The 12,514-nt window shown below is 39.5% G+C and overlaps 1 pseudogene; it reads left to right on the top strand.

Annotated features, from left to right (window-relative positions):
- The first annotated feature begins 10,178 nt into the window (after positions 1-10,178).
- Positions 10,179-12,281, top strand: LOC106510033 (large ribosomal subunit protein eL30 pseudogene; annotated as a pseudogene).
- The last annotated feature ends 233 nt before the right edge of the window (positions 12,282-12,514 follow it).

Raw genomic sequence — 12,514 nt, 5'->3', positions numbered from 1 at the left:
TTCTGGCCTCTAAAACTATGAAAGAATAAATTTCTGTTTTGTTCTAAAAACACCAAGTATATATGAATGTGTCAATGGCAGCTCTGGGAATCCAGCAACGCAATAAAAGGACTGTACATCATGATCAAGTGGGATTTATCCCAGGGATGCAGCATTCTTCACTATCTGCAAATCATTCACTGTGATGCACCACATTAAAAAAAAAATGAGGAATAGGCATTCCCGTCGTGGAGCAGTGGTTAACGAATCCGACTAGGAACCATGAGGTGGCAGGTTTGATCCCTGGCCTTTCTCAGTGGGTCAAGGACCCTGCATTGCCGCGAGTTGTGGTGTAGGTTGCAGATGCGGCTCAGATCCCACCTTGCTGTGGCTCTGGCATAGGCCAGTGGCTACGGCTCCGATTAGACCCCTAGCCTGGGAATCTCCATATGCCGCAAGAGCAGCCCTAGACAAGGCAAAAAGACCAAAAAAAAAAAAAAATGAGGAATAAACACCATATGATCCTCTCAAGAGATGCAGAAAAAAACCTTTGACAAAAATCAACACCTATTTCTGATAAAAACCCTTCATAAAGTGGACATAGAGAGAAACTCCCTCAACATCATAAAAGCCATATATGACAAACCCACAGCGAACATCATTCTCAATAGTGAAAAAAATGAAAGAATTTCTTTTGAGATCAGGAATGAGACAAGGATGTCTGCTCTCACCACTACTCTCCAACATAGCTTTGGAAGTCCTAGCCACAGCAATCAGAGAAGTAAAAGGGATAAAAGGAATTCAAATTGGAAAGGAAGAAGTAAAATTATCACTATCTGCAGATGACATGATACTATACCTAGAGAATCCTAAGGCTCTATCAGAAAACTGTAAGAGCTCATCCATGAATTTGGCAAAGTCGCAGGATATGAAATTGATGGCATTTCTATATACTAACAATGAAAGAGCAGAAAGAGAAATTAGGGAAACAATCCCATTTACCATCACATCAAAAAGACTAAAATACTTAGGAATAAACCTTCCTAAAGAGACAAAAGACCTGTACTCTGAAAATTATAAGATGCTGATGAAAGAAATCAAAGATGACACAAATAGATGGAAAGACATACCATGCTCTTGGATTGGAATAGTCAATATTATCAAAATGACCATACTACCCAAGGCAATCTACAAATTCAATGTGATCCCTATCAAAGTACCAAGGACATCTTCCACAGAACTAGAACAAAATATTTTAAAGTTTGTTTGGAAGCACAAAAGACCCAGAAAAGCCAACGATATCCTGAAAAAGAAAAATGGAGCTCCCTGACTTCAGACTATACTACAAAGCAAGAGTCATCAAAACTTTATGATACAGGCACAAAGACAGAAATAGAGATCAGTGGAACAGGATAGAAAGCCCAGTATTCAACCCCCACACCTACAGTCAACTAATTTATGACAAAGGAGGCAAAAACACACAATGGAGAAAAGTCAGCCCCTTCAATGAGTGGTGCTGGGAAAACTGGACAGCCACATGGAAAAGAATGGAATTAGAAAACTTTCAAAAAACCATACACAAAAATAAATTCAAAATGGATTAAAGACCTAAATATAAAACCAGACACTAAAAAACTGTTAGAGGAAAACATAGACCAAACACTCTCCAACATAAACCAGAGCAACATCTTCTCAGATCCACCTCTTAATGACAATAAAAACAAAAATAAACAAATGGGACTTAATTAAACCTAAAATATTCTGCACAGCAAAGGAAACCCTAAACAAAATGAAAAGACAACCCACATAATGGGAGAATATCTTTGCAAATGAAGCAACTGATAAGGGATTAATCTCCAAAAATTTATAAACACCTTCTTCAGCTCAATACCAAAAAAACAAACAACCCCACAAAAAAAAAAAATGGGCAGAAGATCTCAACAGACAATTCTCCAAAGAAGAGATTTGGATGGCCAAAAAATAAATGAAAAGATGTTTAACATCACTCATTATTAGAGAAATGCAAATCAAAACCACTGTGAGGTACCACATTACACCAGCCAGAATGGCCAGGATTAAAAAGTCTACAAACAAAATAATGGAAAGCTATTCCATACTCCTGGGTTGGAATAATTAATATTGTAAAAATGGCCATACTACCCAAAGCAATCTACAGATTCAATATAATCCCTATCAAATTACCCATGACATTTTCCACAGAACTAGAACAAAAAATCCAAAAATTTATATGGAACTACAAAAGACCCAGAATTGCCAAAGCAATCCTGAGAAACAAAAACCAAGCAGGAGGCATAACTCTTCCAGACTTCAACATTACAAAGCCACAGTCATCAAGACAGTGTGGTACTGATACCAAAACAGACAGACAGACCAATGGAACCAAATAGAGAACCCAGAAATAAATCCAGACACCTACAGTTAATTAATCTTTGACAAAGGAGGCAAGAATATGAAATGGGGGAAAGACAGTCTTTTCAACAAGTATTTCTGGGAAAATTGGACAGCTTGATGCAAATCAATAAAACCATAACACACCCTCACATAAAAATAAACTCAAAATGGCTGAAAGACTTAAATATAAGACAAGACACCATCAAACTCCTGGAAGAGAATATAGGCAAAACATTCTGTGACATCATCAACCTTACAAATGTTTTCTCAGGTCAGTCTCCCAAAACAACAGAAATAAAAGCAAAAATAAAACAATGGGACCTAATCCAACTGACAAGCTTTTGCACAGCAAAGGAAACCAAAAGGAAAACAAAAAGACAACTTACGGAATGGGAGAAAATACTTTCAAATGATGCAACTGACAAAGGGCTTAATCTTTAAAATATACAAATAATTTATACAACTCAGCAAAAAAGCCAACAACCCAATTGAAAAATGGGCAAAGGACCTGAATAGACATTTCTCCAAGGAAGATATACAGATGGCCAACAAGCACTTGAAACAATGCTCAACATCCATGATTATTAGAGAAATGTAAATCAAAACTACCACTGGATACCACCTCACACCAGTCAGATTGGCCATCATTAATAAGTCCACAAATAAATGCTGGAGGAGGGTGGAGAAAAAGGCACCCTACTGCACTGGTGGTGGGAATGGAAGCTGGTACAAGCACTATGGAGAACAGTATGGAGGGACCTTAGAAAATTATGCATAGAACTACCATATGACCCAGCAATACCACTCTTGGGCATTTATCTGGACAAAACTCTACTTAAAAAAGACACACGCACCCACATGTTCATTGCAGCACTAGTCACAATAGCCAAGACATGGAATCAACCCAAATGTCCACTGATAGATGATTGGATCAGGAACATGTGGTATAAATACACAATGGAATATTACTCTGCCATAAAAAAGCACAAAAGAATGCCATTTGCAGCAACATGGATGGAACTAGAGACTCTCATCCTGAGTGAAGTAAGTCAGAAAGAGAAAGACAAATACCATATGATATCACATATCTGGAATGTAACATATGGCACAAAGGAAACTTTCCACAGAAAAGAAAATCACTGACTTGGAGAATGGACATCTGATTGCCAAGGGGGAAGGGGAGGGAGTGGGAGGGATTGGGAGCTTGAGGTAAATAGATGCAGAATTTTGCCTTTGGGGTGGATTAGCAATGGGATCTTACTGTGTAGCACTGGGAATTCTGTCTAATCAATTATGATGGAACACATAATGTGAGAAAAAAAGAATGTATAAATGTATGTGTAACTGAGGTCCCCATGCTGTTTAGTAGAAAAAATATATGTATATATATTTTTTTAAAGTCTACAAACAATAAGTGCTGGGGAGGGTGTGGAGAAAAGGGAACCCTATTACACTTTTGGTGGGAATGTAAATTGGTGCAACCACTGTGTAAAACAGTATGGAGATTCCTCAGAAAACTAAAAATAGAACTGCCATTTGACCCAGCAATCCCACTCCTGGGCATCTATCCAGAGAAAACCATGACTTGAAAAGACACATGTACTCCAGTGTTCACTGAAGCACTATATACAATAGCCAAGACATGGAAGCAACCTAAATGTCCATCAACAGAGGCGTGGATAAAGAAGATGTGGTATATATACACAATGGGAAATATTACTCAGCCATAAAAGGAAAGAAATAACAGCATTTGCAGCAACATGGATGGACCTAGAAATTTTCATGCTAAGTGAAGTCAGTCAGACTGTGAGACACTAACATCAAATGCTATCACTTACATATGGAATCTAAAAAAAGGACACAATGAACTTCTTTGCAGAACAGATACTGACTCACAGACTTTGAAAAACTTATGGTTTCCAAAGAAAACATGTTGGGGTGGGGGGGGATGCACTGGGGAATTGGGATGGGAATGCTGTAAAATTTGGTTGTGATGATCATTGTACAACTATAAATGTAATAAAATTCTTTGAGTAATTTAAGAAAAAGAAAGTATTATCAGTAGATAAAGAAAGGCAAGAGAGGAAAAGTCTGAAACAACAGAGTCCTCAAAAAAACTTTCACATCATCATTGTGCAGCGATGATACACAATAAGGTTATTTGGCAGTGTCTGAAGGAAAGGGAAGACCAGGGAACATCAGGCTTGAGAAAAAAAACAAGGTGGAGGAGTTCCTGTGGTGGCGCAGTGGTTAATGAATCCGACTAGGAACCATGAGGTTTCGGGTTCGGTCCTTGCCCTTGCTCAGTGGGTTAACGATCCAGCATTGCCGTGAGCTGTGGTGTAGGTTGCAGACGCGGCTTGGATCCCGAGTTGCTGTGGCTCTGGCATAGGCCTGTGGCTACAGCTCCGATTCGACCCCTACCCTGGGAAAAGTATAGCTCTTCCAATTTGCCAGTTAAGTTTTTTTTCTGATGAGTGTGAAATTAAGGAGTTGATGGAGAAGTGGAATAAAGTAGAAATTCTCTAAAAGGGGCTAGATGAAATAAGGTACTAGACAAAATATTCCTGAAAGATGTACAATTTTGGCCAGCTTGAGGAGGCCTGGGGATGTCTGAAGTGACTTGGTAAAGGCTGAGAGAGTGGCTGGCTTTCTGGGCTTAAAAGGACGTGGACATTCCATCAGGGCTTACAGAAGAGCATGAAGTTGTCAAGTAACACTCAGGATTTTGGAAAAAGAATGAGCTCCACGATGTCCTCACTACCACCCTGAATACTGTGGAACAGAAGGGAAATGAGGAGGGATCCAGGTTAGTTTCCACAGAACCTCATTCCCCTAGGCAGTGATTGGTTTAGGAAAGGACATATGACTCTATTCTGGTCTGTGAGATGTAAGAGGACATTCTAGGAGTTCCTGTCTGGCTCAGTGGTTAAAGAATCTGACTAGGAACCGTGAGGTTGCAGGTTCGATCCCTGGTCTCACTTAGTGGGTTAAGGATCTGGCGTTGCCAAGAGCTGTGGTGTAGGTCCCAGATGCGGCTCGGATCTGGCATTGCTGTGTCTCTGGCATAGGCCAGCAGCTACAGCTCTGATTAGACCCCTAGCCTGGGAACCTCCATATGCTATGGGTGCAGCTCTAAAAGGACAAAAGACCAAAAAAAAATGGAAAAAAAAGACAACATTCTCTAGGACACTTCTGAAAGAAGTTTCCTCAATCTTAAAAGAGATAAACAGTGCCTGGTCTGGATATGATGCTTGCTACTTCTGCAGCCATTTTGCCCCCATGCAGAGGATGCACCAATAGATGGTGAATTGCAGAGCAAAGTGATAGTAACAACCTGGGCTTTTGGAGAGTTTCCACTGTGGCACAGTGGAAACGAATCCAACTAGTATCCATGAGGATGCAGGTTCAATCATTTGCCTTGCTCAGTGGGTCTGGGATACAGTATTTCCATGAGCTGTGGTGTAGGTCACAGATGCAGCTCAGATCCCAAACCTGTGGATGTGGTGTAGGCCTGCAGCTGTAGCTCTGATTAGACCCCTAGCCTGGGAACTTCCATATGAGACCTTAAAAATAAATAAATAAATAACCTGGGCTTCTTATATAATTGGCCACTGAACCAACCTTAAAAGCTGCTCTTGGAGTTCCCATCGTGGCTCAGTGGTTAACAAATCCGACTAGGAACCATGAGGTTGCGGGTTCTATCCGTGGCCTTGCTCGGTTGGTTAAGGATCTGGCATTGCCATGAGCTGTGTGTAGATCGCAGACTCAGCTCGGATCCTGCATTGCTGTGGCTGTGGTGTAGGCTGGTGGCTACAGCTCCGATTCCACCCCTAGCCTGGGAACCTCCATATGCCACAGGAGCGGCCCAAGAAAATGGCAAAGAGATTAACTTCTTTTACTGTGTTCAAAAAAAGAAATAAAAAGTATGTGACTAAGAAAGCAGAGAGAGGTCTGAAGACAGTATGCCGATAGCTTAAAATGGAGGAAGGAGTCATGAGCCAAGAGATGCAAAGAATGCAGCTCTAGAAGTTGGAAAAGGAGAGGAAACATATTCTCCCCTCAGAACTCCCAGAAGGAACCAGTTCTGCTGATACCTTGAATTTATCCCAATGAAACTTACTTATGATTTCTGGCCTCCATAACTGGAAGAGAATAAGTTTTTATTGTTATAACATCCATAGGAAACTAATAAACCCACTCCTTTCACAGTTTTAGCTTCTTGTCTAGCAATTACCTGGCACTTGTTCTGTGTTCTCCAGTAGACTTTAAACTCTTTGAGGACAAGAATTCTGTCTTATTCACAGTGGCTTTTCAATTCTATCAGAATGCCTTGCCATTAATATGCTCACTGATATTTCTTGATATTATTAAATAAATTGTGGCATTTCTTCATAATAGAATGTGTATACATCAATAACATGAAATTACAGAAAAGTATTTAATGTCACTACAAAGTAGAATATATTTAGTAAAAATTATGTTTCCTAAAAATATATACAATAAGATTCAAAATCTGTAAGTTATGTATGTCCTTAAGTGTAAAACATACATAAGGATTAATAACAATGATCTCTACATGTTGAGATTATGATTATTTTATATTATTTCCTAACCAACTATATTTAAATCTGTTTTTACAGTTCCCATTGTGGCTCAGTGGTTAACAAATCTGACTAGTATCCATGAGGATGCAGGTTCAATCCCTGGCATTTCTCAGCGGGTTAAGGATCTGGCATTGCCATGAGCTGTGACATAGGTCACAGACATGGCATGGATCCCACATTGCTGTGGCTGTGGTGTAGGCCAGCAGCTACAGCTCCGATTTGACCCCTAGCCTGGGAACCTCCATGTGCCACAGGTGCATCCCTAAAAAAAGACAAAATAATAATAATAATAATAAAATAAAAATAAATTTGTTTTTATGATGAACAGATATTTGTTTTGTAATAGAAAACTATGATGTTTAAGATGAAAGATTTCTAACAATATTTAAGTTGACCATAAGTCGATAGCATAGTATTGCTATTAAAAAGGTAAACTCTTACACAGGATATGAAATTAGTAACATTTTTTTCCCATTTTTGGCTGCCCTGTGGCATAGAGTGTTCCTGGGCCAGGGGTCAGATCTGAGCCTAAACTGCAGCAGTGCTTGTTCCTTAACTTCTCAGGTTGTTTCCATATATAGGCTATTAGGAATAAATGTTTCCTCCTATTAAAATAGAATAAGAACTATGCTATTTTCTCTATCATTTCTATGTTTTTCTATATTGTTCTGAAAGTCTTTTTACTGCTGTTATTTGTTTCCCACTAACTTTTAGTCCAATGAGCTTTCAGGGTTATATGGCTTGTCTGATCTACATGAAAATATTTTAGGGCGTAATAAATACAGAGTGTTTTCAGGGTCTCAGAAAAAAACTTGTATGCTTGCTTCCAGGCAAACTGGAAGTTTTGGCATAGTTGTAGTTAAAGTCAATGATAGGTATTCAAAGATGCTTCCTTAAATACTCTTAAAATTCAGAAATAATAAAATATTTATTATTTATATTGTTATATTTAAATATTTATGTATTATTTTGTGCTATTATGGAAGAAATGCAGAGTCATGAATGAATTTTAATGAGTATGGCACCTCTTAAAGGAAATTTTGTTTCCAGTTGACATGGGATGCTCTACAATTTCTACCAAAAGCCAACCTATCATTCAAAATTATAGTTTTCACTGGAAAATATTGCAGAAACACCCAATGAGGTAGTAGGAGAAATGATTTAAAACTAGTCCTTCACTGATATCCTGGGTACAATTTGTGAAGAAAAAAACACAATTGTTGGAGTTCCCATCCTGGCGCAGTGGTTAACAAATCCGACTAGGAACCATGAGGTTTCGGGTTCGATCCCTGGCCTTGCTCAGTGGGTTAAGAATCCGGCGTTGCCATGAGCCGTGGTGTAGGTCACAGACACAGCTCAGATCTTGAGTTGCTGTGACTCTGGCGTAGGCCGGTGGCTACAGCTCTGATTAGACCTCTAGCCTGGGAACTTCCATATGCCACGGGAGCGGCCCTAGAAAAGGCAAAAAGACCAAAAAAAAAAAAAATTGTCACAGACAGCAACATCTACATTGTTATGATTTCTTGACTTCTTGCTGGTCTATCCTTATCTTGACAAGGAATGTAACAATGACATTTACTATTCATTCATTCTAGAAAATGCTAGTGAGCACAGACCATGTGTCTGGGAGTAGAGATGCATGAAAAAGATATAAAGTTCCTGTCCTCAAAGGATTTATATTCTAGGAGGAGAGGAAGACAATACATGAGGGAGGAAGGAATACACAATTTTATTTAAGTGAATAAGATCCAATAGGAGTAGAGGTTAGTGTTATTAATAAAACCAAGCAGGATAGTGGATTTCAGAAGAATTGGGGAAGAAGAATCTACTTTAGATTTTTCTTAATATTAGAGTACATTTTTAAAAAGGAAAATCTGAAAGATTTCCCCCAATGAAGAGGAAGAACCAGCCCAATGAAGATTTGGAGGAAGCTCAAAGCCAATGAGCTGATGCCAAATTAGCAGGTAGAGGCCACAATTACACAGGGCCTTTGATAAAGAGTTCAGATATCATGATATATGTAATGGAAGCCATGGGATAAATTTAAGGAAGAAATTATATCATATTCTATGATTTACATGTTTTAAGATTACTTACTAAGACTGTGTAGAGGATGGACTGAAAAGGGACAAAAACAAGGAGAAATTTATTGGTGAAAACTGTAGCCTACCATGTTGATGAACAAAGGATGGTGCATCCATCAAGCCAGAAGGCACTGGAGCCATCCCCAACAGTGCACCCTGAGGGAATTCCAGATGGAAAAACACAGGATACTGGCCTCAGATTGCTAACATGCTTATCAAAGGAATGATTTCAATGAGCCCAGGCTCTTCCATTTTCCATACATAGAAAAGTGCTAAATTCATTAGCTTAAAATATCAGGTTTTCTTTAATTAACAGTAATCTTTTGATGTTCCAAATACCTGGTCTTTGTTGCAAAAAAACTCCTATATATCCTGGATCTTCCCTAGCCTCTTTGGAGCAGTCCTTCAGAGGGATCTGAGTCCTGTCTTCAGGCTTGAAGTTCTCAGAAAATCTGCTGAATAAAACATAACTCTCAATAGACTTATGTTTGTCAAGAGGGTGGGGAAGGGAATGGGAGTTTGGGGTTAGTAGATGCAAACTATTACATTTAGAATGGGTAAAAAACAAAGTCTTACTGTATAGAGCAGGGAAATACATCCAATAATATTTTTGAAAAAGAATGTGCATGCTTTTTTTTTTTAAAGTAAAGCAGTACCTGTGGGACTTCAAGGCCTCTCCAATGAGATAAACTCAAAGATCCTCTGGCCACAGTAAAAATTACCAGGCCCTCATCACCCCTCCCATCCCAATGCATTAGTTACAGAGTTCTTGAGCCCTTCCTGAGCAACCTGGCCTACTCTTGCCTGCCAACCTTAAAAGCTGAAAGAAAAAAAAAAAAAAAACTAGAAAAGGTTTTTGGCCCACTCCTCACACCACCCTATAGGGGCAATATGTGCCCCCAACCAACCAGCAAGTGTAGAGATCTTTCCTCTCCCTTTGTCCCTGAGCTATAAAAACAGACACAACCATGAGCTGGGAGATGACTCTCCCTGATTATCAAGTCCTCCCACTGTGCTAGCAGCATTTCTTACCTCAATAAACTTATATTTATATTGACTCCGCTCTGAGTCTGGAAATTCTTTTTCCAACCCAAGCATGGACCACAACATTTTGGCAACCTGTGCAGAGAGCTTACTGAGGGTCTACCCTCCACTCCTCCCTTCTCTCTTTCTGGAAAACAGTGTGAACAGGCAGGTAGCTATGGAAGCAGCTGAGGGCCCCTGGACAGAGTTATACTTTGGTGTGTTCTGAAGGCCTCACTGCTCACCATACCTTAGAAAGTGCTACCCTCAGGGATAGAGGTTCCTCTTTTCCTTTTCCTTCCAGCTGGAGACCAAGACAACAGATACCATGTGGGCATGGGTCAGGCAATTATAAGCCATCAGGGCAGCCTACAGCTTGAAGACTCACACTGGTTAAAGAAAAATACAGAACTCACTGTCCCCTGGCCACTGCCTCCCCAATAGGACTATAAGACATAATCCCCAGCCTTCTTTTCCTACTAGTTTTGCTCTGTCTTTCTTAGCTGGATTGGCTTTAAAGGACCTTGCTGCTCCTGTGAACTCCTTCCACATCCCAAAAGATCTAATGATGAGTTAATTCTGGCTGGCTCCTGGGAATTTCCCCTCCCTAGTCACAGGGTTCCCCATTTCTCTGGCCACTTCCCCCAGTCATATGAAACAATTGGCAGAGACAGTTGTCACTTTATGTTTTGATCACATGGAGACATCACTGAGACAAAAAGGGATATCTTTTGCCAGTCAGTTACTTTCAGTATCCCCAATCTACAGCATATAGGCTAAGAATGTTTTATGGTACATCCCAGAGCCTCCTGCACACTCTCCCCTCAGCTGTATCCTCAGAAATTAGAAGGAATTTGACAAGGAAAGGACTCTGAGGCACCTGACTTCCAGGCCTTCGTGGCCCTCAACCAAAATCTGGGCCTAAGGGACTCTTGCTGCAAGCGTCTCTCTGTTGCTTCTCTATTGCCTAGTCTCCCTCCTTCTCCCTCCCACCAGCTATTCTGGATGACTCTTCCTATCCTCATCTTGCCAACATCCTCTTCAACCCCCTGCTCCCCAATCCCCACCCCCTTACCCAAAGGGAAGGGTGCAGAGAAGATGGATTTTACAAAATTGTAGCTTATCCATAGCTAAAACTTCAGAATGGACACAGTGAGGTCTCTGTATTATGTGTTTGTATATGTGTGTCATGGATGTATGGCATTACCAAAATTAATTCATAAAGGAGCCCTACTTAATTAGCTTAAAGGAAATTAAGCACTGACATAAATTCTCAAATACAGAAGGTAACCGGCCAGAATTAATTTTAGGTTCATGTTAACTAGGAAATATTCAGTATTAAATGAATACTTGGTGTTAAGGTTTGTGGATCTAATTAATATAGACATGTCTAGAGTCTTCAACTTTAAGTATTTATTGTACCTAGGTTATACTAGAGGTTAAATAAGATCCTTTAATTATTTGGTTGATTAAATTACAGGGGGAAACATTGTCAAATAAAAAGTAAAAACAACAAAATCTGTGAAGATTATAGCACACGTAGATTGCATTCTACTTCTAAAAAAAAAAAAAATTAACCCCCCATTGTTGCCATACTGATGCCCTTATAGCATGGCAAAAGTCTGCTCCTAAATCAGAGAAATTAAGACGGGTAAATAATAGCTATGACTTAAACAGTCAGGACTATGGGAAATCCAAAATGGCCACTTGGTTCTTCCTGGCTACCTGGCAAAACCAATAATGAAAAAGAAATGGTTAGAAAATATGTTTTTTTGCTTTTCTTATTCCCCAGCCATCTTGGCAGCTGCTTGTGGTTGGGGGCATCCTGCATCTAAGGCAGGAAGATGGTAGCCACAAAGAAGACAAAAATTCACTGGAGTCAATCAACTCTCAGCTCCAACTCTTTATGAAAAGTGGAAAGTATGTACAAGCAGACTCTGAAAATGATCAGACGAGGCAAAGCAAAACTGGCCATCCTTGCCAAGAGCTGCCCAGCCTTGAGGAAATCTGAAACAGAATATTATGCCACGTTGGCCAAAACTAGTGTCCATCACTACAGTGGCAATAATATTGAATTGGGCATAGCATGTAGAAACAGAGTATGCACACTGGCTATCATTAATCCAGGTGATTCTGATATCATTAGAACATGCCAGAACAGACTGGTAAAAAGTAAATCATGCACAATTTTTCTTTAAAAACACGAGCCAGAGCTTTTTAAAAATAAATATATATATATATGTTTTCCATCTGGGATATACTTTCTACCATTCTAATCTGGCTATATTTGGTAAAAATGAGGGTAATTTTAAAGAAAAATCATTTAATCAAATGTTTTTCTATCATGGGAACAATCCTATTAAACTTTAGAAATCAATCCAATTGTTGGGTTTCTAGTCAATTACCTGC

The sequence above is a fragment of the Sus scrofa genome, chromosome 4 (genome assembly GCF_054392235.1).
Source record: "Sus scrofa isolate SSC_HxYL_T2T_F1_AM1 chromosome 4, Sscrofa_HxYL_maternal_Yorkshire_Landrace_v2.0, whole genome shotgun sequence".
NCBI classification, from domain to species: Eukaryota; Metazoa; Chordata; class Mammalia; order Artiodactyla; family Suidae; genus Sus; species Sus scrofa.
Note: the sequence above shows the minus strand (reverse complement) of the source record. Positions and strands in the feature narration are given on the sequence as shown.